Raw genomic sequence first — 27,781 nt, 5'->3', positions numbered from 1 at the left:
ATGTGTATCCTTATAAACAGCTTCTACAAATCTAGAGACTATACCAACTGTAAAAAATGACAATTACAGCACTTGAAGTAAAAATTTAAAAGCCAGAACTTCAAACTGTCTTATATACAGTCGAGAAACACAAATGCCTAAATGCACCCTCAAAGCTTTACACATGCATTGGCCAATAACATACACACACAAAAAACAGGAACCTTTCATAAAATCCACATTCAAAAACTACAGAACACTTCAGAATGATGCTCATCTTGGCCAAGAGAAACCTTCATCATTTTGGCTCACGGATATTTTAACCCTCAACCCACTGCCCAAATCCCAGTTTGCTTGTAACAACTTTCTGCTTCAACAAGCCTCAGGGTTGGGCTTCCTTGTCTGCACAATAAATAAGGAAATACATATACACAAAGCTACTTTGTGAATATACACTTTAAAATCCTCCACACAACCCGTTCAACAAGGCTCAGTCTTCAATCAGAAAATGGGTCCTCCCATTTTTAACCCACCTTTCACATTATGCATTGGCCAGGTGAAAAATGGACTATTACTTTATTTAGCTCTGCAGGCTCAGATTCGGAAGCTAATTTTCACTCTTGAAGGAGAATTAAGCTCCAAAAACCCAATACTCCCCACCTTTCTGGCAAGCACAGAATTGGTTTTCAATAGTCTCAACTACTTTAACTGAGGTCTGTTCATTCTCCCCAACAAAACAGAAAGACTTGCAAACTACTCCCACCACCTTCAGCTTTACTTTCTTCTCTCCACTTCCTCAAAGAGCAAGGGCCTCTAGGCTCAGAGAAGACAAGGAAACATTTCTTCCCCTTCTTTACACTCATAATAAAAGAAAATTCTCATGCCCCTTGCTATCTTTAGTTTTGAATAAACCAGATCTTTAACATCAAGCTTTTCTAAATAAGACTGCAGATCAAAGATTAGGGTAAAGAAAGAACGTACTAAAGTGCTTTATCTTAATTTCTGAGTCTTTTGTTGTCATCACAATGGAGGATAAACCACTGGAGCTGGCTACCAGCTTGGTGGGAAATAACAGAACACCCCAGTGACCTGAGTTCTAGTTCTGGCTAAGTCACAACCTTCAAGCTGTCACCACCACATACCCCATCTTCATCTACTTGATAGAGATGGCTAAATGACAGGATCATCCTCAAGAGTTCCAAATTTCTGTGGTTCTGGGGGGTAGGTCTACATTTATGGATAGACTTATTCAAAAGAATTTTTAATGCTATCTTAAATCAAGATATTAAATGGTATTTGAAAACACCACAAAGTTGACCAGCACATTTTCACCGGCTGACAGCTATATGAAAAACAGAAACAGCTCAATGAGTTCTCCACCAAGTACAGAGATAAATTTCAATTTGAATAAAGGCTGTCCTCTATTTGAGGCCCTTTCTATTTTTTGGTTGCAAAACAGCTTAAAAAATGAAAGAGTGGCATTAGGGAGCAGTAAAGTTTTTTTTTTTTTTAATGCCCTAATTTGCCAAAATCAAAGTTAGTCCTCCATGTCAGACATCAACATTATCTTCTGCTTTTTTTTCTTTTTTTAAAGAAATTTTACTACTCTATGATATTTTAAATTTGGGGGAACTCCAGTTTTCTACAGATAATCTTTCCCAAAAAGACACCAATCATAAACTCAGTCTCTGAATAAGAAACATGATGTGGGTACATCCCTGTTATTTATTTCCCACCCAGGGTGATGACATATAAATGGAAATGCCTGACTTTGAGAAATAGTTGTTTCAATTTTTATCTCTGAAATGTTCAAATATGTGGGTCAAGGGAAGTCATCATCAGCTTCTAACATAAGACCTGAAGGATTAGTAAAGGAGGTACAGTGCAAAAAAAAAAACAAACAAACAAACATAGAAGAGCTTCAGTTTTGCTGAAGGATGGAGGCCTGGAGACGAGGGGAAGGAGGTCCTGGGCCAGCGAGTCTCCTCGTATGGTCAGATGGGGAAGAAGACCCTCCCAGGCAAAACTGAAGCACTTCTCCCTCAACGGAAGCTTCTGGCACAGATCCTGATATAGTCATTAACTGTGCCCAGCTGTCCTGAGCACTAGACTACGTTGGGTCATAGCCATCCTTACTACTCACTCAAGATAGGAAAACCCTGGGCCATTCCTTTGAAGTAAGATCCTAGGAGGAGAGACCCTTGTTCGCTGCTATCCCCTCCCGTCTAGAAGGGGTCTCTGGCACAGGGGCAGGCCCTCAATAAACACCTAGTGGCTAAATGAACAAACACTACATTGTCAGCACAGGTACAGAGTCAATATTGCACATCTCTGGCCACAGTCACCAACCATAACTCATCTGATATTAAAATTAACTCGAAGGTTCATCAGACCTTCTACACGGCTCCCTATGGCTGCCATCTGCTATACCATTCTCCACAGTTTCAAGGGTGTAATAAAAAATAATGAATCATATTTAATCACTCCACGAAGTTGAGCACAAGCAAAACTGTTATCATTTGGATTTAAAACTACTCCCCTTACAGACCCACCAGAACAGAAATGGATAAGCTGGGAATCTCGGATAGCAAACCCCTTCAACCCCTGACTTAGAAACTGAATGCAGACTAAACACTTCCTTAACCTATAAACCAATTATCTACATCACTTAAAACCAATCTGCTAACAAAATCTAAAATCTTTTAGAGTGATTGCAATAACAAAGACTTTAATACTAACAAAACTTACCAAAAAAAAAAAAAATAGACATTCTAATCTAATTAGTGTTAATAGCAACCACTGCAGGCGAGGGAGGCGAGCACCCACCCAGCCTTCCCCGAACCTTCGGCGTCTCCAGGGGGAGCACGCAGAAGCCAGCAGCAGCACAAGACACTGAGCAGAGGAAGTTGTCTGTCTTCACGAAGACCTGGAGGAGGAAGGAGGGGGAGATCATAATCCAACCCCTACAATCTAAATGCTTTTAGTTTGCAGAAAAGTGAGCCTTCGGAACACCCTCCTGAAAGGCAGGTGGCAAAAATGTTTTTCAATATTTAAAAAAAATGCTCCTAAACCTTTACTCAAGGCACCTGAGGCAATATCCAGTGTAACCTCATATTCTGGAAGAATACTAGGGCTGACTTGGTATCGTGATCACTTAAATGGAGACTTAAAAAAAAAAAAATTTACAAGATGATCTTTGAAAAGAAAGTAGGAACCATATTGCCATCACGGCCTGAAAGAGAAGTCTAATGTTCTTTAGGTCATGTCTCCTGTTACTGTTGTTGTTTTAAAGCAGATACTTGTTGGAGGGCGCCTGGGTGGCTCAGTTGGTTAAGCGCCTGCCTTCAGCTCAGGTCATGATCCTGGAGCCCCGGGATCGAGTCCCACATCCGGCTTCCTGCTCAGCAGGGAGTCTGCTTCTCCCTCTGACCCTCTTCCCTCTCGTGCTAATACATAAATAAAATCTTTAAAAAAAAAAAAAAAAGGAGATACTCGTTTGTGAGTAAGGCTTCTGCTACTAGATTTTGAAATTATCAACTATTACACATTATACAATCCTTAATGAAAAACACAATAATTTATGTTTAAGCACAACAAATTAGAAGTAAATGCCACCTTGCGGACAACTGCTGTCACTTGGGAACAGTTCTTTACATCTAAATGTACTCACGCTGTTTGTTAACCTTTAGAGACAGCACAGTCTCTACTTCAGCTGGACAGGTTAGCTCACATGTTTTGATACAGAATATTTATTACCCTATCATGGAGTAAAAGGAATTCAAAGTCCTCAAAAACTGTCAAAAACACATAAAAATTCCATTTATGACCAAGTCATTTGCTGTATTCCTACAAATCTTTTTCCCTCCGAATCACTTAAGCGTCCAAATAAATAAATAATTAAAATATTTAACCCACACAAACTGCTGGTCCCTGGCCAATTCATTTGTACCCTTTAAACAGCAAAATTATCTCCAAGATCTGGTCAGGAAACTTACAGTTTTTCTATAAATGTTCCTTCTGTAGGTCACACATACCGGTTTGGGTTTTTTTTTTTTTTTTTTGTCTTAATCCAACAAGTGAAGAGAACTGCACATAGAAAGCCACAGTGCAATCCAAACCTGTAACTTTAAATCCTCCAACCCTATTTCAAGGAAATCACCAAGGTCACACCCATGAGCTAAATGGTCAACCCAACTTTCCTAATATAGCTGTGGAAAGATGTTGAAAAGTTAAGTGAAAGAAAAAGATTAAAATATTCAGATGTTAACATTCAACATCACAATCTAAACTATCCAAAAGCAAATGATTATTGAAAGGCAAAGCTTGGGGAGAGACCCTATAGCACAGTCTCATTTTCTTGAAACTTAGAGCTCAGTCCTAAATACGATTAGAGACCAAAGTACTGTAAAAAAAAAAAAAAAAGTAATCATATTAGTATATCTGAGTGTCATGATTAAAAACTCTGCCTGATTCATGCCAAATCAATTAAGGTCAGTTAAAGGATCTTAATGTGAACTTGAAGCACCACATATTAGTTTTAGTTTCGGTATTATCAATATTAACAGATACTGTGGTCTGTAAACTGGCTTTTAAAAAATTCCATCCTGACCGGAAAAAGAGAACTCTAAGGGGAATGAATAAAAAAAAGAATTTTCATTAAGCAAGATTAAGCATGGCTATCTGTGAGGTTACTGCTACTTAACCAGTACTACCTTTAATACTCTAAAAAGATTTCAGACAGGACTAACTGCACCAAAAAGAGGAATTTCAACAAACTAAAACAGTAAACTCTTCTCTTTCCCTGTATTCTTTTGCTCTCCACAAGGAAAACACCCTGTGTATGCGTGCGCGTGCACACACACACACAGATAACTGTGTATCTAGATAACTATAACCATCCTACTACACCACTACCCTAACACACCTACAACTCTTTTTCCACACAGCCCAATGGTGAGTGTTCTTAATTATACCCCATTTAACTAACCAGATTAAATATAAACATGGGCACTGCCTTTTAGGGCATGAGCTCTTTCTTTAGCAACATTTAAATATTCCCCTCCCTATCTCTGTTGAGTAAATATTCAAGTTGTATGTCTGGCTCTTTTAAGTCACCTGTTTGCTTTCAAAATTAAGGGAAAAAACTCTTTCAATTCATCCATATAATCGCTGTTGAGGAGACTTACAGACTCAACTGAAAACAAAGCTTATCCGCAGCTTTTAAAAACCCCAAAACACTTCTTCTGGTCTAACTGACCTGTTTTGAGGTTATCCTGATTTGACACAGGTAGGAAAAATAAAAACATGTAGTTCTCCTAATGGTGATATAAGAACAAAAGAGATCTAGACTCTCAATCTCCAGTCCACAGAACTGCATTTTAAATCCAAGAGGTTTCCTGACACGCTAGAAACTAATGAACAACAAAACACAAAACCCTAACGAAGCCATTACAAAACTGGCATCTGACTCCAGGGTTGTGGCTCCTCAGTACGAAGTGAAGGAATGTGGAGGTCAAAAACAACATAGGTAAAGCTTAAAGAACAAAAGCTGAGGAATTTAAACTAATTCTCTCAATTTAACTTACCCAGCTGTCTCTTCAGGTTTAGTAATTTTATTTCTCAACTTTATCATAAAATTACCAAACTGGCCCCTAATTTCCAGTAACTCAGTTATGTAGCTACCCTGGGCAGGAAGTAATGGGGACGTTAAGAACAGTCAGTCAACAAATGTTCAAATGTAAAGTCGTTAATGAGCATTCCAATGTTAAGCATAAAAGGGCAGTTTGTGGTGCAGCAGGCTGCCAGTGGCCGCCCCACTATTTATTTGGAAGATAGCTTTATACAAGAATTGAGCTTGCTCATCATGAACAGCAGATTTTGGGAAAGGATGGTCCCTGTCCCACTTCCTCAAAACCAGATTTCTATCTGCCCTCGTGGTCTCAATTCAAAATCCTGTGCCCCACAGGCCACTATAAATTTGCCTAACTCTATTCTTGGTTGGAGAAAAATAATCCCAATCACCTTTTTCCTAAAAGCCAACACTTGAGAAGTTTTTCCACCGCCCCCCAAGAGAAGGCCGTTCAGTTATAATGATCAAGCTTCCCTCTCCCGAATTTCAGAAATTTCCTGCTGTCTTTGTGTGTAATTCCTTCTTTCTTCCACGTGCATTTAAACTGGTTAGCACCCCTCCCCCCCAATCTGGAGATGGGATGTACAAATCGAGGCTCCTCCACAGCCTCAAGTTTAGTTTACATGCTGTAACTAAACCTTTCACTATTTAGAGCATTTAATGTGATTGGGATTTCTTTAATTTCTGCTCAGTAGCTGTTCTGTAAACACCTTCCAGGTTTTTATTCGTAACACCTCAGTAACTTGAAAACAGTTCTGTATATTCCAAATGTAGTCGTTTCAATTAAAATCTCATTACACTGATTTTATTCTAGTGGAATACTCCTCAGCTTATACAACAGTCTCAGATTTCTCGTTCCTACTGTACAATTCTGAAGCTTGAAAATATATAGCTATTGTTCAGAACTTTGGCTTCAACTTTCCAATTCATTTACTAAACATACTGCTACGGGGTTCAACTCAAATAGGAAATTAGCAATGAACCATTTAAAATAAGTCATCCCCAGCAACCTCAAAAACCCTAACATACAGGACATACTTGGCATATGTTGAGATGGAACATTCTCAACTGAACTTGTCTCTGAGCAAATGGAAACAAAGCTTCACGTGAAACATAAAAAAGGTCCAAATTACAGTCCTCAAAGAGTCAGATAAAAGTATCTTTTTTTTTCAAGTAGTAGATAGTAGACAGTGAAGAGCCATTAAAACTACCCCAAAGTTCTTAGCCACCAATATCATGTTTGTCACAACTGTGAGAAAAGCATGTAATTTTATAAAGTGGGAAAACAGCACAGCTTTTGGGACCCCTGAGGCTCTAATCAAGCGTCTCAGAATTAAGAGTGCTCCAGGGTTGAGAAAAGGCAGCCCTGCTGTGGCAAAAACAGGCCATTTCAACATAAATGTTGTTAAAAGAGAGAAAAGTGATTATCTGAAATGAGGAGAGAGGGACTCCTTCGTTGCCAGGCCATTATATTCCTTAATGATTTCATCAGTTTGTAAGTGACTTGATGATTAAGTCTTATTTTCTGATTTCCTCTTTAAAGGTCCACTGGAAGGGAACCAGGGGCTGCTATTCCTCCCAGAAGTTCCTCTGCCAAAAATGGAGGCTTACAAAGAGAATGCAAATCTACCTCCACCTTAAAAGTAAAGGCAAAGTCAAACCCTACTCTCCTCCCTCCTCTTCCCCTGGGGAGGGGGGGGGGGGGGGGAGTCAAGCTGTTATCTAAAGATTCTTCAGGGTGAAGGGGGAAAATATTTTCTACAAATTTTATCGAAGTGCTGTATTAGTTCCTTTTTTTGATTAGGAAGTGAAAGGGAATAATATGAACCCAAGACAACTGCTAAACTTCGATCTTACAAGTTATTAAAAACAGCAAAGGTCAAACTGCAAAGTGTTAGAAGGTGCTGTGAAGATAAAGGGACTGAATGAAGGTGGACACTAAAGAAAAGTATGTGTCCTTCACCTGGAAAAGTCACAATCCTCCCCCACTTCCTCCTCCAGCATGCAAACCAAGGTGGAGTCTAAAGGAGCAGCCTTCCTCTTCACACCAAATAATTAAAATTCCAAACAATCAGATTATTAACCCTATTCCAACAAACAAGCCAAATAAATTGTAAATTTGTGTGGTAGCTACTGACAACAGGGTTTTTAAATAAGTCACTCTGCCTCTTTGAATTTAATACTTATATAACTGATAAAAAAAATGGCAGCAATTTGGGGTGGGAGGGGTCTGACTTCACTAAAACACCAGGATTAAAAACACACATACTACTAGAGTCTTTGGGATACTGAACAAAAACAGTATCTAAAATAAACATGACTTCTCAGAAAAAGTCATCCACCATTAAGGACACACCTTAAAAGTTCTTAGCACACATTAACTAAGCAAGCACAAACTAGTGGTTTGACTGCTGTTATTTTTCAGACAAAAAGCAATTAGATTATTACTCTGCACTTGTCACTGCAGACACTGAAGGCTTTTTAGAAACTCTGATTATTCATTCTCAAAGTATTACAGAACTTAGCATTTTAAGTCTTATTTGAGATCTATAAAGGCATCCATCCGTGGGGGAGGGGAGAGAGTACAGTAAAAGAACATTTTTAAATGTACTTCTTTAGCACATACAAAAGAGGAGGTGCAAGGCCTCCCAAGACCCCTACCTAGTCGCCAGGCCTGGCCGGCAGCTGTCGTTACCCTGCCTTTTCTTTTGTTGAGCTTAATCTCATGTCAACTCATTCAACCAACTCAAAAGCGATGAAGACATAATTGAATCAACCTGAACTAAATCAGACCTAGGCTTCTTAAAACATACAGCTTAATGGTTCCAAAGAATCTAGAAAGCTAGGAAACCAGCCAGTATGTAGCATGGAGTGGTCAATACTACACGACCCCAAACTGGCCAAAGGACCACTGCCAACAGCCCTGCATTTAATACACGTTTAGGAATGTTCATGCCAATGCTTCAAGCCCTATAGGCTGATTCAGAAAGATAAATTGAGGCTCAAGGAATTTCAAAGAGGAATACACCAGAGCCTTAAACTCTAAAGTGACTATTCTTTTCTTGGGGGGGGGGGGGAAGAGGAAAAAAATAAAGTTTCTACTACGCCAAGTGTAAGCAGGCTACTGGGGTCCCAGAAGTGGCCACTGGCGGCTCTTTCCTGTTCCTGTAACTAAACCTTTAGGAAAAGTCCCCGCCTGCCCACCCCCCCCCCCCCCCACCCCACCCCCACCCCACCCGCCCAAGAACACGGCTTCCCGTCCTCGGTGGCCCTTCCCTGAATCCCAAACACTGTGGGTTCCAATCCAGGACCTGAACGTCTGTCCCGATCCTGGACGCAGGTACCGGCCTCCGCACCGCACAGGCCAGGTCTTGCCCCCACCGGAGCAGGACCGCCCAGGCCGCCCCAAATCCGGCCTCCAGGGGCCCCCAGCAGCGCCCTCCTCTCCCCTCCCCATCCCGTGCCGCTCGCATTTTGGGGCCAAAGCAAGAGAGAAGAAGGCTCTACATATGAAACTGCGCGGTTTCGCCACTCAGCGCCTCCTGGCAGAAACTTCCCTTTTAAAAAAAAGAAAGAAAGAAACACTTATAGGCGAACATTTCGATCCTTCCTGCCCTTTAAGTTACTAGTTCTGCTTCCAGCTGGCTTTGGGACTCCAACTAGAAGTGAGCGTTATAAAGATATTCTTTAAGCGTTTAAGAGCTATTGAAAAAGTTTCAAAAAATTAAAGGGGAAAAAAAAAAACCTCATCACACACATCCAGGAAACGCAGCCCGTGCACCGCCTGCTCAGGGATGGGCAGGAGACGGGGACTCCCGGGGACGCATCTGGGGGCGCCGAGGGGCTTGCGGTGGTGCGCGTCGGGGTCCGCGGCGACGCCAAGCCCCTCCCTCGGCCCCTGTAGACGCGCCCTCCGCCCGGCCCGTGTGGACGGTCCCGGCCATTGTTTGAGGGGGACGCCTGTTAGGACGCATTGTTTTGGCTGTTCCCAAGTTGCCCCGGCCCCTCCCGGGCCATCGCGGGGGACCCCGCGCCGGCCCCCTCCCCTCCGCCCGCCCCCCACGGCCCAACCGGCAAAGCCGAAGAGCCGCCCGGCGGAGCCACCCAACTTTTCCGGAACAGCCCCCCACCCACCCACGCACGCACGCAGCCCCCGGCTCCCTCCGGCCGGCCCCTCGGTCCCGGCCGGAGAAGAGGGACTCCCCCGCCCCCAAACCATCCTGACTATCCCCAAGAGTGAGTGTGATGGAAAACACTGTACACACCGGGGGCTCGCCCGGCACCTCCTCGCCGCAGGAATCGCTCCGAAGCCGGGTGGGGAGGGGGCGCCCTAGAGGAGCGGAACAGAAGGAGCGGGGGCCGGGCGGGGCGGGGGTCATCCGGGGAGGGGGGCGAGCTAACGAGCACGGGAGACTCGAGGGCGGCTCGGGGGGACTCCGGAGGGCGAGGCGAGGCGCCCCTGGGCCCGGCGCGGGCGGGGGGCGCGCCCCCTTTACCTGCGGCTCCGGCTCCTCGGCCATTTCCTCGCTCGGCGGCGGCCGGGACTGAACTGACACCACACGAGCGAGCCGAGGTTTGAATGAGGAGGGAGCAGGCGAGGAGGGGAGGGGGCGGGGAAGGCAGGAGGGAGGGGAGGCGACGGGGAGTTTCTCTCGGCCTTTTGTGCGGACACCTCCCGGCTTCCGCGCCCGCACCGGCCCCCCAAAAGAGACGGGGGGCCACTGGGCGCGGGGCGAAGCCATCTCCCAGGGCGCCTCGGGACCCCGCGCTTTGAAGACCCTCCCCCAAAGGGAGCGCCCCCCGCCCCCACCCCACCCCCGCCCGGGGGATTTGGGGGCCGGGCTCACCTCGGGCGCGGGGCTAAGGTGAGCGGGGCGGGGGTGCGCACGGGGGGCAAAGGCGCGGGCGCCCCCTACTCGTCCGCGCGGGGACAGTGCAGGCGCGGGGGGTCCCTAGAGCCGCCGGGGCGCGGCGCGTCCGGCGCAGGGGGACTGTTGGGTCAGAAAGTGCTCAGGGAGCAGCTGTTGCGCCCTCCCTCGGCCCCGCCGCTCTGAGACGCCCCGCCTCCTGCCTTCACCGGCCGCGCGGCCCCGCCCCAGGCCCCGCCTCCGGGCCACGTGGTCCGCGCAGGCGCGCCCCTGCCCCGCCCACCGCCGCGGACTCCGCCTCCGGGACGCGAGCGAGCGGACGAGCGCGCGCCCTCCCGTTCTCGCCTGCGATTCCCGCGCACGCGCGCGCCTTTCACTCCCCCGCCCCCCCCCACACACACACACCCCGCCTCCCGCCATCCGGCTAAACGTGGCCCGCGCGCGCTCCGGCGGTTCCAGTGACAGGTACGCGGGGAGGGGGCCACGGGGGCAGCGCGCAGGCGCAGATGCACGCCTCGGCCTCGCCGCCTCCCCCTCCCTTGCAAGGTGTGCCCAGGCGAGGGAGGGGCCGGTAGCCGAACTCCCGGGTCGTCACGAATGACCAGCAAAAAAGCTTCTACACCCATTTGAGTAGGTTAGAAGGCGGCAGTGCACGAACAGTTTTTCAGATTTTCGTCAAGTGTGAGCAAGGTCGAGATGACATGATTAAAATGGTTTAATTAGCATCTTCATAAAGCTATCCTGTAATTGTTTTTCTAAAAGGGCTCGATTGCGCCGCTATTATAACTTGAGATTTCTAAACTTGGCCTAGGTTCCAAGAATCCACTTGGCTTTGATAGAAATCCACGTGGATAAAACCAGGCTGAAACGGGGGGGGGGGGGACAAAACTGCCCTTCCCCCCCCCCCCCTCCCCCCAGCCAACGTATTTAGAGCCTTTACCACTCTTCCTTGTTCACAAAAAGAAAGGGGGGGGCTTGATTCTGAAGGCCTGTGTTCCCTCATTTTAGGTGTGCCCCAGGAGGAACCATAGTAGCAACAATCACAACCACTAAGTTTTCTGCCCCCAAATGCAAACGAATGCAAATGTAAACAGAGCTACGCAACTCACCACAAACAAAAAAGCCAAGTGGGTTTTTTAATGGAATATGGGTGTATCCAAAATGGAAAAACTTAAAACCTATCAAAAAAGGCACTTGAAGTATATATTTAATAAAAGGGGTAGGGGCTATATAAAAACACTCTGCTGGTGAGCAGTGCAGTTAATAGAAAATGGAATTTGAGAGCTTCTTAGCAGAGGGGAAGAATTTGCCAAGTGTGATGTTTTGTTGTCATTTTATATAAAACTACTAACCCCACATATGGTCTGGTTAGTCTTTTTTAAAAAGGAAGTGAACCAATTACTTACAATTAATTAGCAGTGCCAGAAGTAAATTCTTTGGCCAGAACTCTTTTTTTTTTTTTCACTCAAATACACTGATGTTGATCATTTCTATTTCTAGTATTAGGGTTCCTTTTCTCAGGGAAGATAATATCTTTCTTTAAAATACTTTTTAAACCCTTATAGTCACATCCGAAAACGCAATCCAAAGACACTCTTCATAAACAAGAAACTTGATTTAACTTATCAAAACAAATGGCTCAGAGCATTGCTACAAAACAAGCTATGGGCCAGTGGAACCAGGCTGAGTCGCAACATTAAGTGTAGCTTCGCTCTACATGTTAATGGATAACCTTTGAACTCTGAAACCTTGAATGCTGTAAACACAATAGCACTGATAGTTAAAAATTCTAGTGTCAAAATTGGGCAAAAAGAAAAGTCCAAACTTTTCAGTAGGGATAGGGAAACAATCAAATGTTTTGACAAATAATCGTTTCACTAAGAACAATGAGGCTTCTGGCTCTCAGACCTTGTTGCTACCGAATTATTTTCTGGGCAAAAACGGTTGTGCTTTTCTCTATGCTCTTACAAAGCTACCACTTTGTTAGCATAATAGCATCCTATGGTTTGTTAGTTACTGTTTCTCTCTCCTCCCCCCCCCCCCAAAAAAAACCTTATTATGTTGTAGCTTTTAAAATTGAAAGATAATTGTATTAACTGATCTATCTGCTTGGAGTTTTATATGTGATCCTTATGTTTGAGCAAAGAATTACAAAGAACCTTATTCCTGGAGACGTGCCAATAAAACTGGGAAATCGTTGCAGAAAATTCTGCCAGTGACTGAGTGCTGGGTTACAAACACATACTGTGTTTTCAAATGGATATACAGTGATCTGAATTTGCTGTTAAGGGCATCCCTGAGACCCACACTCTCCCCTTAGAATGTGAAGACTCATACTTAAGATCTGGGAAGCATGCACAGTTAAAACAATTAAAAATGCAAACTCCAAAAGTAAAGGAGAACACTAGAAACATGTAGTTTTGTAGGAAAAGCTCAGAACTCCTTATTCTATGAAATGAAAATTGAAAACAAAGCATTATAGTCCACATATACTTAGCTCCACCCCCAAGTAATCCTGTTTTGCCATCACCCCCCCAGCTAGACTATCTCTAAAGGAGTCAGGTGCTGCAGAGACGCTGGCAACAAACAAAGAAGAGAACCCGAAATGTCCCTTCAAATGGAAGCTGATGCTCTGCACATTTTACTCGGAGAAAGGGCGGAAAAAGCCCCACTTCACTAATGCGACAAACACATCAGCTACACCTCGTTTTTCACAATTATCCAAACAGATCGGCCCTCCTTAAGATACATTTCCCAGTGTACGCTTAGAAAAATCGCACCATTATCTCTGATTTAATCCTTGTGATATGAGACCTCTTCGTTTGCTAACTTCTGGTTTTCTCTCCAGATGCTGCCTGCCACAGCCTTCTCTGATCTAATAACAAAACAAAAAACCCTTCTAATTTGCTACATTTAGCATTTATTGGCATCATCTTTGGAGACTTAGCCTTAATTAGAAGAACAATGCGATATGATCTTCCCATTTCACAAGTATTTATTTAACTGTGGAACTATTACAGAAAAACAATTTGGAAACTGCACGTAAATCCCTGGAGCTGAAATAGAGCCAACATAGATACTTGACTTAAAAGAATTCAGTGTTCCGTAACATAATAAAATAAAATTAAAAAAAAAAAAAGAATTCAGTGTTCAGAGCAGGAAAACCCGAAAAACTGCAGTGAGGAGTCAGCAGGAAAAGAAAATGAGAAAGTTGGGCAAACCTGCCAGCCCTTGGAAACTACGAAGGACATTTGAGAAGGAAACCGGGACAGCCCTTTTAACACGACTGAATGCACTAAATTAAGTAGGGATCACCGACAACTCCAGGGAACGCTACACTCCTCTCTTTTCTATTAAGTTTCTTGATCCCACTCGAGTCATCTCGAAATTTTAAGCCCTCTGTAAAACATCATCATGCTATATGATAAAAATAAATTGCAGAAGTCACCTTTCCGAAGCGGAGGCCGGGTGTGGAGCTTCGAGACTCTCCCTTGGAGTTTGCCAGTCCACCTGGCTCAGAACAGTACTGTAAACAGAGGAGATTGCTGGTTTTTACAAGCAAACTGAAAAGGGAGGGGCCAAGTATAAGGCTCAATTTAAATCGAGGTTTAGATACAATCACGACTTGATTAAATTAATCAACCCTGATAATGTGCAAAGAGCGTAGTTTATTTTTAACTGTCTATGTCCCATGGGCAAGTTTGACGGGCATCCTCCCCTCCACCGTCTTCGAGCACAACTTTTGTCTTCCGCCAATATTCTGGCTGGTTTTCCAAGGTTGACTTCACTCACGTTGCAAATATAAACTTTCTTTAAAAACCACATGTGTCACATAACTTTCGGAGCACCTCTGGAAAGCTTTTTGCACTCATCTGATATTCCAGATGGGGAGCTTTGGGAGAAGGGAGGTAGCAGAAAGAGAAGGTAACTAACGTTCATTGAAATCTGACTCCCATTCTCATCTCAATAAATGGATCCATCTACCATCCGCCCACTTACTCAAGCCAAAACCCAGAAGTCAAACTATATTTCATCTTCATCCCCCCACCTGCACCTTTAATCCATCAAGGCCTACAATTTCTAGCTTAATATATCTCAACTTTGTCCACTTACCTCTATCTCTAACACAGCACCATGATCTCTCACTCTCTCCTCCAAATATATAGAGTGTGTAAAGCTTTCTTCCAGCTTCTTCCTTTCTAGGTTTGCCTTAACACATGCTCCACCCGAAGTCCAGGAGATCTTTTTACAGAGTAAATCAGATCCTGTCACCGCCCAGTTTAATGGCTTCCTATGGCCCCAGGGGAAAAAAAGAAGAAACTCCAGAGCTTGCCTCCCCAGCTCTGTCGATCTGGCCCCTGCCTAACTCTGCAGCCTCAAGTTTTGGCAAGCCCTTCCCTGGGATTCTAAGCTTCAGCCATTAGGCCTTCCCTCTGACCTAGAGCCTTCAGACCTGTGGCTCCCTCTTCCCATTCTTTCAAGATGTCAGCTTCTGTTCCTCCTGAAATTGGTTTAAACTCTGTGCCTCTGAGGGGAGAGAGGGTGGGTTCCCTCTGAAAATGTGCGGTAATGTCTTCTTTCCAACTGTCCTGGCTCAAGGACTCCAGTTCCGCGTTCTGAAAGCTGCATCAGCCTCAGAATATTATTTAATCTCTCTGGGTTTCAGGTTTCTCATCCACAAAATGGGGTGATGATGAAGAGGAGGAGGAGGAAGACCTCAAAAGTTCTCATCACAAGGAAAAAAAGTCGTAACTACGGGGTGATGGATGTCAACTAAACTTCCCATAATCATTTTGCAATATAGACATAGATCATTATGTTGTATGCCCAACGCTTAGACGGTGTCATATGTCAACTATATCTCAATAAAACTAGAAAAAGAAGTATCTTATCATTTACGGAAATAATATTTTTTTCTGTAAGACTCTGGAGAATTAAATGAGACACACTGCAGAGCTGTAAACCCAGAGTTTTGCCGGGGGGCGCGGAGAGGCCTGGCACTGTCCGAAGCATAAGAGACAAGCTTGCTTAAGCAAAACAAACGAAGTCTTTGCCCCTTTAGAGGAAGACAGACAACACACAGATAGTATATCTGCAACATAAGGGTCCCTGGAGAGGGGAAGAGGCACGCGGTTGTAGATCAGGTCTCCCTGAGGAGCAGAGACACCCAGGATGTTAGGTGGCAAAGCATACTAATACAGCAGGGGGCGGGGGGAGAAGGAGAGGCTCAGAGCCGGAGAAAGGCTGGCTTGGGGAAAGAACTGTAGGGAGACCGGTGTGCCTGGGGTCCAGCGAGTGAAGACAGGGGAGTCAGGAAATAAGGCAGGGCCCCGTAATGACGGTGGCAAGGCCTGGTGTTGACTCCGGTTGTGACAACATGTCAAATGGCCAGTTCCATGTCCCCATGTTATTCACCACATCTGTCACGCTTCGTAGAGCTAACCCCTCCCTCATTCTTAAAACACTGTTTCCCTTGCTTTGGACCCCACGTTCTACTGATTTCCACCTCCCCACCCCCATCCTCACTGGACGCTCCTTCTCAGTCCCCTTCATGGGTCTTTCTTCTCTCCCTGACCTCCAGAATTCGAAGCACCCAAAGCCCAGTGATGGCACCTTGTCTTCTCTTTCCTGGTCATTCCCTAGGTGAGTTCATCCAGTCCAGGGGCTCAAAATGCCATCTAGATGTTTAGGGCTCCTAAACATCTATCTTCCACCCAGACCTCTCCCCTCAGCTCTTAAAACGCATTTCCAACTGCCTACACCATCTCCTCCTAGGATGGCCGCCCACAGCCGTGACCAGTAGATTTGCTCACAACAAATGCATATAGAAGTGAACAGTGAAACACTGAGCTCGGCCACAGAGAGGTCTGATGGGAAAGGAACTGAGATTTGGGTCTTGAGGCCAGTCACTGGGCTCTTGACTCAGTTTCCTCATCTGTAAAATAGGGATCACAACCTCTGCTTGGTCTGCCTCATTAGATGGTCGGTTTGCCCATGTCAAACCACAGGCGAGCCCTGTGTTGTTCAACAGCAAGTGGTTTTTATGATGACCCTTCCCGTGCATATGGAGTAGCAACTCCACAAAGGGCTCACTTTTACGTAGGACTGTCTTGGAGTCTACCTGGTAACTTAGCCTCAGCTCCCCCGACAACATTTACACGGGTCCTGAAACCCGAGGTTCAGGCTCTCCGGGAAGAGCACACAGAATCTCTGTCCTCACTTCCCTCCTTTTCCTTCCATCTCTCCCTCCTGAATGAGAGAAATGGTCCAGTGAGTTGTCTGTGTAGCTGGTTAAAAATGTCATTTTCTTTTATTTTTTTGGTCTGAATCAGACTGTTCATTCCATGAAGAGCAGGGACTTGTCCAAACCCACACCCAGCAATGCCTCCCGCATTTCTCTGCCTGGGGATGGGTCACGTGGACCAGATAGTTCAGAAAGATCCCATGCCCAACGCAGGGCCAGCATGCCGAGAGGCTAGCTGATAAGCGCTAACATTTATTGAGTTCTCAATGTGTGTTTTTCACTTTATAGCTCATTTAATCCCCCTAATGACCCCATGAGGTAGGGTTTATATCTTTCCATTTGTTGGAGGAAGAACCTGAGCAGGGACGGATTAAGTAGCTCTCCCAAGGCCCCCAGGCAGCAGGCAGAAGCCTCCTTCACCGCACAGACCTGGCCAGCCTCACCCCCACACCACACCGGTGCGTCCCCAGGACCTTGAGCCATGCCTGGCATATAGTAGATGCTCATTAAAGAGTGGATGAGAAATGAGTAAATAGAGACTGTGTGCCAGGGACTTAACACCCATTATCTCATTATAGCCTCCAAGTAACACAGTGGCTATTTTTAGTCTTGCTTTAAATGCAGAGGCCAGGGGCGCCTGGGTGGCTCAGATGGTTAAGCATCTGCCTTCGGCTCAGGTCATGATCCCAGGGTCCTGGGATCGAGTCCTGCATCGGGCTCCCTGCTCCTTGGGAGCCTGCTTCTCCCTCTGCTTCTCTCTCTCTCTCCCTCTCTCTTTCTCCCTCTGTCTCTCATGAATAAATAAATAAAATCTTTAAAAAAAAGTTAAAAAAAATAAATGCAGAGGCCAACTATGCATCCAACCAATGGCGTGTGCCCACATTGTTTGCCACAGTCCTGGGACCCAACTGGAAGGAAAGGGGGACTCTTAAGTTTACAGAGCTACCATTCCAGCAGAAATGCAGACAATCCCATCTCTGTCACATCGATCTTCTCAAAAGCCACACTGATCTTTTCAAAAGTCAAATCTGATTACATCAGGGTCCTGCCTACAACTCCCCATGTCTCTTAGAATAAAAACAAAAATCCCTGATAATGTGGCAGGCAGGATTTGGGGGGGGGGGCGCAACAACTTTGGATTTTTCATCCCACGGAACACTGGGATGCCACTGGAATGGCAATGAAATGCAAGTGAAACGGACCCACTGAGCTTCTAGTAAGTGTTTCTTCCTCGAGGGATTATCTCCTGCAAGATCGCATCCTGGTTAAACAAAGGAGACATGGCAAATCGGAGGCCACTGCGGTCCTCTACTTCCTGTCCCGTGTGGAGGGCACGATCCGAGAGTCAGAGTTGTCACTGATAAGCCCGCCTGGCACGGGACTAGCCGTAACCTTACCCATCTTCACCCCTTTACTTATTACTGCCTTTTCTTTAAAAAGAGGCAACTGAGGCTCAGGATGGTTAAGTAGCCCGCCTGACGTCACACAGCTAACAGTCTTGTTTCCCCACCTTCCAGACTACACTGAGGCCCGTGGGCCATTTGAAGCCTATGTCAAAGCCCAGCTCTGTCACCAATCTAAATTTCCTCGCTTCTAAAAAGCTACACTGATGCACACTTCTCGACATCCTATTTCCTGAATGTCTACCAGTCAGCCCTGTGTGTCTCTGGGGCAGGGTTGAAACATCCTCAGCCGGCATTCTCCTCGCCCCACCCCCCTTCTGGAACAACAATATTTCACTTGGTTGCCCTGGGGCAGGTCCCTCCCACCTCAGTCACTCCCTGGCATTCTTGGTGTACCTGCTTACTCGTCCTCCATCGTCCCCAGTGGACTCCAAATCTCCTTTGAAGGTAGGGAAGAGAAGTCCTGCAAATTTACGTCCCAACAGCAATTAGCAAAGAGTGCTTTTTGCCCAGAGCTGGGATGTAATAAACATTTGTGACATGAATATGTCCTAGAGTGGGTCTCCACTTTCCATGCTTTTCTTTACACACCCCCTCCGAGCTAATCAGTTAGTCAATCTCACAGATCTTATCACCCAGTAGCTCTCAAAAGCACCCTCTCCTTTCGATTCCTACCGTCCCGTTTCTCGTTTCCTCCTGACCTGTGTAATGATCTCATAACCGGGCCCCAGTACCTGTCTTCTTCCTAGCCTAAAAGACATTTTCCTGAACCCAACAAATAATCCTCCTAATACTACTGTCCTGTACAAAAATCTCCCATTTACCAAAATAAATCACAGCTCCCTCTCTGGGGATGCAAAACTACCCCTTGGCCCCCACCAACCTTTCAGCCAGATTCATTCCATAAATATTTATTGACCACTCCTTTGTCTCAGGCACTGGCTAGGTAGTAATTAAAGAGTGAGGTACAAAACACATTGGATTCCTGCCCTCGTGGAGTTTACATTTTCACAGGAGAAACAGACATTAAACAAATTAAAACCTAAGAAAAAATAGATAAGCATATAATTATAGTAACCACCCTAAAGAAATAAGCACTCAGGGGCTCAAAGAAGCATACACAAGGATATTCATTGTAGCATTGTTTATAAGAGTGAAAAATAAGCCACAACCTACATGTTCATCAAGAGGAAAATGGCCACATAAACTATGATATCGAAATGTCAGAATGCAGACAGCAGTTGGAAAGAATGAAGTAGTGTCATGTGCTCACAGAGCCAGATCACCAAGACATTGTGGAGTAAATAAATAAAGCCACAAAAGGTGTGCCATTTTTGTTTAAACACACATACACGATAATATACTTTCTAAAAGAAATATATGTATATGGACATAATATAAATGTATGTGTATGTATGTATATGTAATATACATACACACACATGTTTAAACTACACACAGGGGGGCGCCTGGGTGGCTCAGTTGGTTGAGCGACTGCCTTCGGCTCAGGTCATGATCCTGGAGTCCCGGGATCGAGTCCCGCCTCGGGCTCCCCCCTCTCATGCTCTCTGTCTCTCATTCTTTCTCTCTCAAATAAATAAATAAAATGTTTAAATAAATAAATAAATAAATAGACTACACAGAGACCATAAGAAAGATATAGGCTGTTCATTCCACAATATATACAAATATTGAATGATTATATTGTACAACTGAAGTTAATATGTTACAGGTCAATTGTATCTTAATAAATAAGAAATATGTATGCAAATACATGAATAAAAGTTGGTTAATTCTCAGATATGGGCAAGGACCCAGGACCCTTTATTGGTATAAATATTTTAATCTTTTAACCTGTAAAACATAAGCATATTTGACCTGTATAACTAAAAATAGGCTGCCTATTAACAGAATTCCAAACTATATTAAATACCCTGAGAAATTTTTTAAAAAATGGGGAATAAAATACTTAAGTATTTTCATATCCTGCTTTTTAATGAACTATTCTCTCCTTACCCATCTCCTTGCTCTGTGCCCAATGCCTGTCCCACCTTCATTTTGAACCTCCCCAAGCCCACATGCCACATATGTCCAAAAATCAATCCATAGTCATCCTGCCCATCCCCCATGGTCCACTCAAATGCCACCATGCTCTTTGTTCAGTCACTGTCTCTGTTCAACGCCTCCTTTAGGACATTTACTGGCTATGCCTAGCCTTGGCTGTGTGTGCTTGTCGGAATGACCAGCAGGCTCCTCAAAGAAAGGTAAGGCCAGTTTCTTCCATGTCACGGCACAGTGGCTCGCACCCAGGAAAGTATCCCAATAGTTAGTTGTTCTATTGAATTGAGTAAATATGCTCCCTGGGTTCCTCCATTCACTCATTCATTTACTCTCTCACTCAACAAATATTTATTAAGCACCTACTGTATACCAGGCACTGTTCTAGGTGCTCCGGAATACCACAGGAAAGCAAAACATCAAATGCCTATCCTTGTGGAGTTAACCCTTAATATTGTAGTGTATTAAATGATCAGTGCTATGGGGCGCCTGGCTGGCTGGCTCAGTAGGTGGAGCATGGGACTCTTGATCTCAGGGTTGAAGGTTTGAGCCCCACACTGGGTGTAGAGATTACTTAAAAATAAAATCTTTTTTTTTTTTTTAATTAAATGTTGGGGCACCTGGGTGGCTCAGATGGTTAAGCATCTGCCTTCAGCTCAGGTCATGATCTCAGGGTCCTGGGATTGAGCCCTGCTTTGGGCTCCCTGCTCGGCAGGGAATCTGCTTCTCTCTCTCCCTCTGCCTCTCCCCCTGCTTGTGCTCTTTTTGTCTCTCTCTCTCTCTCAAATGAATAAATAAAATCTTTAAAAACAAAATTAATAACAATACAAAAACTAAAAAATAATAATAATAAAAACAAAATTAAACGTTAAGTGCCATGGAGAAAAAATGGGGGGTGGGGCAAAGGGGCCAGGGATTAGAGGGAGTCGCCGGGGGTGATGTTCAACAGGCTAGGCCGGGAGAATCCCAGGTGGAGACATCCAGGTAAAGATCTGAAGGGGTGACAGTGAGAGCCATGTGTAGTTCTAAGGAGAGAGCATTCCCGGCTGAGGGATGGGCACACAAAGACCTTGAAGCCATGTGCCCCATGGTTCAAGGAACAGCAAGGAAGCCAGTGCAACGCTGTGACTGGCATGGAGTAATAAGAGGACACAAGTCAGAAAATTAGGATGGAGGAGGTACACACCATTTTGGGCATTGTAAAGACTGGATATTACTCCGAATGAACCTGAGAGCTGGTGAATAGTATGAGCAGAGGAATAATGACCTGACCGAGGTATTAAGAGTCTTGATAACAAACTGATAAATTGATAAAACCAAGAGTCCCCCTAAAATAATAACCCAGATGGTCTCCCCTGCTGAAATCACTCAGATATTTGTATCCATATTTTCAGCACAACAACACAACAACCACAAGACTAGTACCAGTAAGAAGAGGAGGAAACAGAGTAACCAAAAGGGAAAAAGAAAACAATTTATTGAGCCCCTGTTACATGCCAGAGTCTTAACTCCACACCTGACTTATCGAATCATGGTGTTATCTCGTTGTCCTGATAACCTGTACATTTAAATTCATCTGGCAGAGAGGACACCATAGCCATCAGAGGTTAACTCACTTTCTGACTTACTAACTTCTTTAACTTACTTGAGATTCTACAACAAGAATGAAGTGGAATTCTAGCCCAAACGAATTCCAAAGCCCATGCTGACTCCTGTCATTCTTTTTTTTGTACTAAGTAGTTGACTCTGGCCTCAGGAGAACAGAAAATAATAACAGTGATCATTGATTAAGTACTTATGACGGGCCGAGTACATTGCTTGCACTCTTTCTGGATACCAGACAGAGTCGGTACCCCACCCCCTACCCCTGTCGCCCAGATTAAAAGCTGCATCTCCCAGTGGTAGCAAGGGTCGTGAGTAAAGGGCTGAGCTCTTGAGACTGGTTTCCAGGTTCAAACCAAGACCCTGGGCTACCCAGCTCTTGCCTTTGCCACCTCCTGGAGCTCTCTTGCCTCCATACTCCTTGTACAGAGGGAGGTAAGAGTACTCACTGAACAGGTGTATTTGGAGGAATAAAGCAGTCCTCACTAGTAGAATGCTTTGGGGAGAATTTGGCACATAGTAAGCATTCAATCAGGACACGCTAGTCTCATAAAGACCACTGCCCACGGCCCCAGAAGCTCACCAGCACTCAGAATCAGGTCCATTCTCAACCACTGCAGGGCCCTGCCAGGGTATGTATTCTGGGTTGGAGAAGAGAGCAAGAATGTTTATATGAAGTGAGAGAGCCCGTTAGAGCTGGACCCAGGTCTGTCCACTCCAGAACCCGAGCAGCTCTCGATCATCAGCAAGACCGCCCAACGAGGACAAAGCAAGTGGAACTCTTTGAAGAAAGATACCTCGATCGGAGCGATCCTCCTCACGGAAGCTGTGAGATGCCTGCCTTTCGCGGTTCCTTGAGCATCTTCTCCAAGCTGGAGGTCAAGCGAGCCCGGAGAGGCGCCTGAAGGAGAGAGTCAGAGGTGAGTGGCTACAGGGAAGGATGGGGGGCGGGGCGGGGATGAGCTCCTGTCTTCCTGACTCTAGGTGTACCCTCTCCAACCTCGCCCTCCCACAAGATGCTGGGATTTGGGGAAAATGCTGGAGAGGAGATTTAAGGTCACGCTCCTGAGAGGTGTAGAGTGACCAAGAAATCCTGAGTCTAGACTGAAGATCAGACGCTGCTCTAGTGCTCAGGGGTAGTCATCCAAAACCAGCTACCTCACCACGTTACTTTCAGCTGATGGGCTGCGGCTCAGCAGCTCCCAAAACGAACGCGCGTGTTTTCCCAGAAACCGGACCGAATCGAACACGGTCTTTAGAGCCTGCGTGGACCCAAACCCCGGCTCCATGGCTCAGCTGCTGGGAATCCTCAGCCTCCTGACTTGAGCTGCCTGCCTCACCTGTACAATGGGAATAACAGTGCCACCCACCGCATCGGGCGCTTTGGAGGGTCACATGAGCTAATCACAACCAAACCTCGAATTGGTGCCTGGCACACGGTGGTCACTCAGTAAACACCAGCCAAAAGGACCTGAGTCATTATTCTTCCCAGTGTCCCCTTGTTCTAAAACAGCCCTTCAGCTTAACTAATCCCTTTGGCTTCTTTGACAACTTAAAAAAAAAAAGTGGTTAGCACATTTTGTTGACATATTTTTACAAATACCAAGCCTGCGTGTCCTCTTAAAAATATTTTAAGAGATTATATTTTGTTCCCATTCGCTTTGAGGAACTACTTCAGCGTCTGTGAGTGGGATGAAAACAGTGAGAAGCAAACAAGGATAATAAAACCTTTTTCCTGAACTTTTTCAAAAAAAAAAAAGAGAGAGACTTAAAGATTCAGATTCTGGGCTTTTAAGGACCATCTTGCTAAGTATTTTCTTATCAAGTTTCCTTCTTGTTTTATGCTCCCCCCTAAACACGGCAGTAATGAGATAGTTTTTCTTTCTCCCTGCCTCAAAAAAAAAAAAAAAACAAACAAACCTGTCACGTATACACATACATGTCTCCAAACCAATACAATTGAATTTTCTACAAGGATTTGCAACTGACATGATCTATTCTCTCAAGAAACTAAGAATGCGATGAACAGAAATGAACCCTTTCTGAAGCCGTTTTATTGGAAGTCAACAAATAAGAACAACGTGTCCCCAAGGAAACAAAGTAGAATTTGGACCAAGCTAAAATGGCTCTGCCCCTAATCCCCGGGTCCCCAGGGCTGCAGGGCTGCCCTGACAGGAAGCGCCTGCCACCAGAAGTTTCTGCTAGTTTTCAACAGTATTTCTGCATCATCAACTCAGCCGTATAGAAACGAATAAGATACTCAGCTTTAAAAAAAAAAAAAAAAAAAAAAAAAAAATGAAGAAGGAAAAGAAGAAGAAGAAGGTAAAGTAAACGAAGAGCATGCTGACCTGATCATTTCTACCTTCCTGGTGGGCAGACAGAGACCAGAAGAAAAGCAGTCGCCCCTCCCCCGCCAGCACCGGGCTTCCCGTCTGGGTGGAAACTATCTCATTACCACATTTTCAACAAGTAGACCGGTTTCCTCGTTTAATCAAAGTTAGTCTGTGGTTGTTTGGCAGTCTGCGCATGCCATGTTTTTACAGCTATAGAAAATGTGTATTTATTTATTTTGTGATCCGCTGTAACCATATGACAAACACAAGCCAGCTTTAGCCAGTGATTTATAAGAGTTCGGAAAAGCACTGCCTTTAAGCATTTTAATAGAGGCTCTCTCATCCTTTTTAAGTGGAAGTGTAAATTGGTACAGTCCTTTTGTAAACAACTCAGTGAGACAAGTCAAGGGCCTTACAAATGTTCATACATTTGGGTGCAGCAGGAACGCTCCTGGAATCGGTCCTAAGGAAATAGCCCTAATAAAGGAAAAGGTATTGTGAACAAAGATATTCAGGGTAACGGGATTTACTATAAAGGGGAAGAAAAACACACATACTCTCTCCATGTATATGGGGAAACGCACAAATAAAGAAATGGTTAATCCTCCAAGAGATCTCCTGCTCTTGCACACATGGCCCGTTTCGAAATTTTAAAGTTTTGAAAATATGCCTTTGGGAAATAGTTATAATAGCAAATGGAAAAGTCAAGATACAAAATCACATGTTTAATAAACTAGAAATCCTTTTATTAGTAAGCAAAAGGAAGATAGAGGTATATGTAAAATTTTTAAATTGCTTTTCTTATCAAGGGACATTTTAGTATGGACTGGGTATTACGTGATACCGGGAACTTACTGTTAATTCCCTAGCTGTGATAAAGGCACTGTGGGGTATTTGAAAAAAATGGATATATTTTTAGAGATAGATCCTGAAACATATAGGAGGAGAATGACATGTTAGAATTCATAATACTTAAGCAAATTTTAAAAACGGGAGAATTGAAGCAATGTTAACTAGAAATTGCAAAACTGGGTGTTGGGTATGGGGGGGTCATTTTACTATTCTCTCTACCTTTGTGTACATTGCAAAATGTTTATTAAAAAATGCTAAATTAAAAAAATTTAAATGGTTGTTTTTTGATAATGGGATATGTATGACCTTTTTTCTACCTCCCATTTTTCTTGGATTATTTTCTATAATATGCTTGAATTACCCTCGAAATAAAACAAATTAATATTTATTTTACCAACAAGACATTAAAAATAAGAAGAGTTGACAGTCCACAGAGATGTTTTTATTGCTGTGTAATAGTAGTGAATCCCCAGAACGTTGTGATAAGCCTGTGAACCTTAACGTGAGCTCATAAATGGTCCAAATCCTCTCCCTGGGATAGCACCCTGCCATCTGAGACTACGCTGTAAATACGATCGCCTGATAAAAAGCCCAGCTGCCACAGACCATTTTCAAGATTAGGAACCATTTAAACACATACACACACACACACACACACACACACACACACACACACACACACCACCTCTTGCCTCTTAAATGTTAAGTGGCAAGATACTCTGCTTTTACTTCCGAAGTTTCATGCAATAATCATGTAAGCAGCTAGCAGCACAGAGTTCCACATACCTCCAAGCTGACTCAGAAGGAAGGGTTCCACATGCCTTAATTAGCAGCATCAGAAAAGCAGCTCTTCCTGCAGTGGAGTTTCCCATTTCATCCAGCTACTCATTGGCTCCACACACCCCCACAGGTTCTCACAGAGGAATTCCATAAAGTCTGGAAACAGAGACAATGTTATTTATTTAATATGTACTTTAACAATTTCCTTTGTTCTGTTTCATTCTATTTTATTCTATCATACTCTATTCTATTGTATTCTAGTTTTTGCAGATCGAAGATGTCCATGATAACATTATGCATATTCTTCTTTGCCTCCAGACTTCCCGGACACCCTGTGTATGCAGAGATCACAGTTGGAAGCAGAATAAATGAACACTTCACCAACTTGAAAACACAATTCGCTTGGTTATTAATAATCAAAAGATTCAAAGTACTGGGCCAGAAGTTTCTTTTTTAGTACCAATGACTTAAATTAAGTTTCTGATTTGTATTAAAGTTCTCTGGCAGAACTCATACAGGATGCAAGAGCATGAGGAAGATTTCCAAACAAGATTACACGGTTTTCCAATGTGATATATTTGATCATCTTTGAAAAGGCAGGGGCAATACTATGGCAATCTTAATTGAAATGTCAAATTCCTGGGGAACATTCTCCTTGTAAACATTGGTTTTAACTATTGTAACAATTATTTACTTTGAACTTCAGAGGTTTTGAAGAAATGTAAAATAATCCTAAGCAGGTGAATGACAGATTTGACAGATACTTAAAAAAATACTATTTGAAAAACATGGTTTTTGTCCCCTTTGAGGGATCCTAAAAATCTGTTCGATGCAGCATTATTCCATTTTTTTCCTTTCAGTCTTCTCTTCCTTAAACTATGTCTTTTCAAAGAATGCTTCTCCTCTTTGACCACCAGGTTGAGAGATTTATATTTGCTTCTTAATTAAGGACCTTAACTGTAAGTAAGGGAATAGATAAGTCCATAGTCTTACACCCCAAGAGAAAGCAAATGTTTGCCTCAGTGGCAAACCTGCCTTCTCAAGGGTCTAAGAGGGAGCAAAGAAGCCCCACTTAGGAATTCTATTTCTTCTGAAGACATCTTTTGGCATTTGGGAACAACTGATGTTGTTTAGTGGGGTAAACCAACCATTGACGGGTTCTTTTAAGAACAAAATCCTTTCCGGGCGCCTGGGTGGCTCAGTTGGTTGAGCGACTGCCTTCGGCTCAGGTCATGATCCTGGAGTCCCGGGATCGAGTCCCGCATCGGGCTTCCTGCTCAGCAGGGAGTCTGCTTCTCCCTCTGACCCTCTTCCCTCGCGTGCATTCTATCTCTCATTCTCTCTCTCTCTCAAATAAATAAATAAAATCTTTAAAAAAAAAAAAAAAAAGCATTGTGCAAAAAAAAAAAAAAAAAAAAAAGAACAAAATCCTTTCCTTCTGGCCCCAGAGAGTAATGACTTTTTGTAACACTTACATAATAATTATGATGAAAAATGTATTTTAAAATTAATGTCCTTTAACAAATATGTCAAGTCGAATCCAGAGCCAAGGGCACTAGCTTAAATTAAATTAACTTGTGGTGTTCTTGGGTCATGTAAAAAGCTTGGTTTGACCTCATCCCTGACTCAGTTTCTCTACTCCCTCCTTATATCACAAGACACTATGAGGGACATAAAAATTGCCCCATGATGATTATATTGTCTTTTTGGAGACCTGAAGATGTCATATATATTTTTTCTTGAAAATAAAGTTTAGAGGGGCGACTGGGTAGCCAACGAGTCAGTTGAGCATCCTCCTCTTGATTTTGGGTCTGGGTCATGATATCACGTCATGGGATCATGACCTCTCCCTCCCCCTGTTTGCTTGCTCACTCTCTCTTTCTCTTTACAATAAATTAATAAAATCTTTTTTAGAAATTAAAAAAAAAAGAAAAGAAAGTTTATAGGGGCACCTGGCTGACTCGGTCAAAGGAGAAATTGACTCTTGATCTTGGGGTTGTGAGTTCGAACCCCATATTGGGTGGAGATTATTT

The 27,781-nt window shown here is 44.0% G+C and overlaps 1 protein-coding gene across 7 annotated transcripts in view; it reads right to left on the bottom strand.

Moving 5' to 3' along the window:
• Positions 1 to 22,688, bottom strand: part of ZNF217 (zinc finger protein 217) — a 34,584-nt gene extending 11,896 nt beyond the window's left edge. The window contains exons 1-2 of one of the 7 annotated variants that reach the window (XM_073883965.1): positions 22,581 to 22,688; positions 13,925 to 14,002 (exon numbers count right to left, since the gene is read on the bottom strand). The gene's annotated coding sequence lies outside the window, so the exon portion shown is untranslated. Of the gene's footprint in view, positions 1 to 2,805; positions 3,412 to 9,873; positions 10,005 to 10,104; positions 10,380 to 10,455; positions 10,592 to 13,924; positions 14,003 to 22,580 lie in introns of those variants that run through there. The other 6 variants (XM_073883967.1, XM_073883966.1, XM_073883970.1 and 3 more) reach the window with 6 other exon arrangements.
• Positions 22,689 to 27,781: the final 5,093 nt, after the last annotated feature.

Source organism: Callorhinus ursinus, unplaced genomic scaffold, assembly GCF_003265705.2.
Source record: "Callorhinus ursinus isolate GAN/ISIS: 27379988/994484 unplaced genomic scaffold, GSC_fseal_2.0 scaffold53, whole genome shotgun sequence".
In the NCBI taxonomy this organism is placed as follows: domain Eukaryota; kingdom Metazoa; phylum Chordata; class Mammalia; order Carnivora; family Otariidae; genus Callorhinus; species Callorhinus ursinus.
This window is presented reverse-complemented; position numbering and strand designations above follow the sequence as displayed.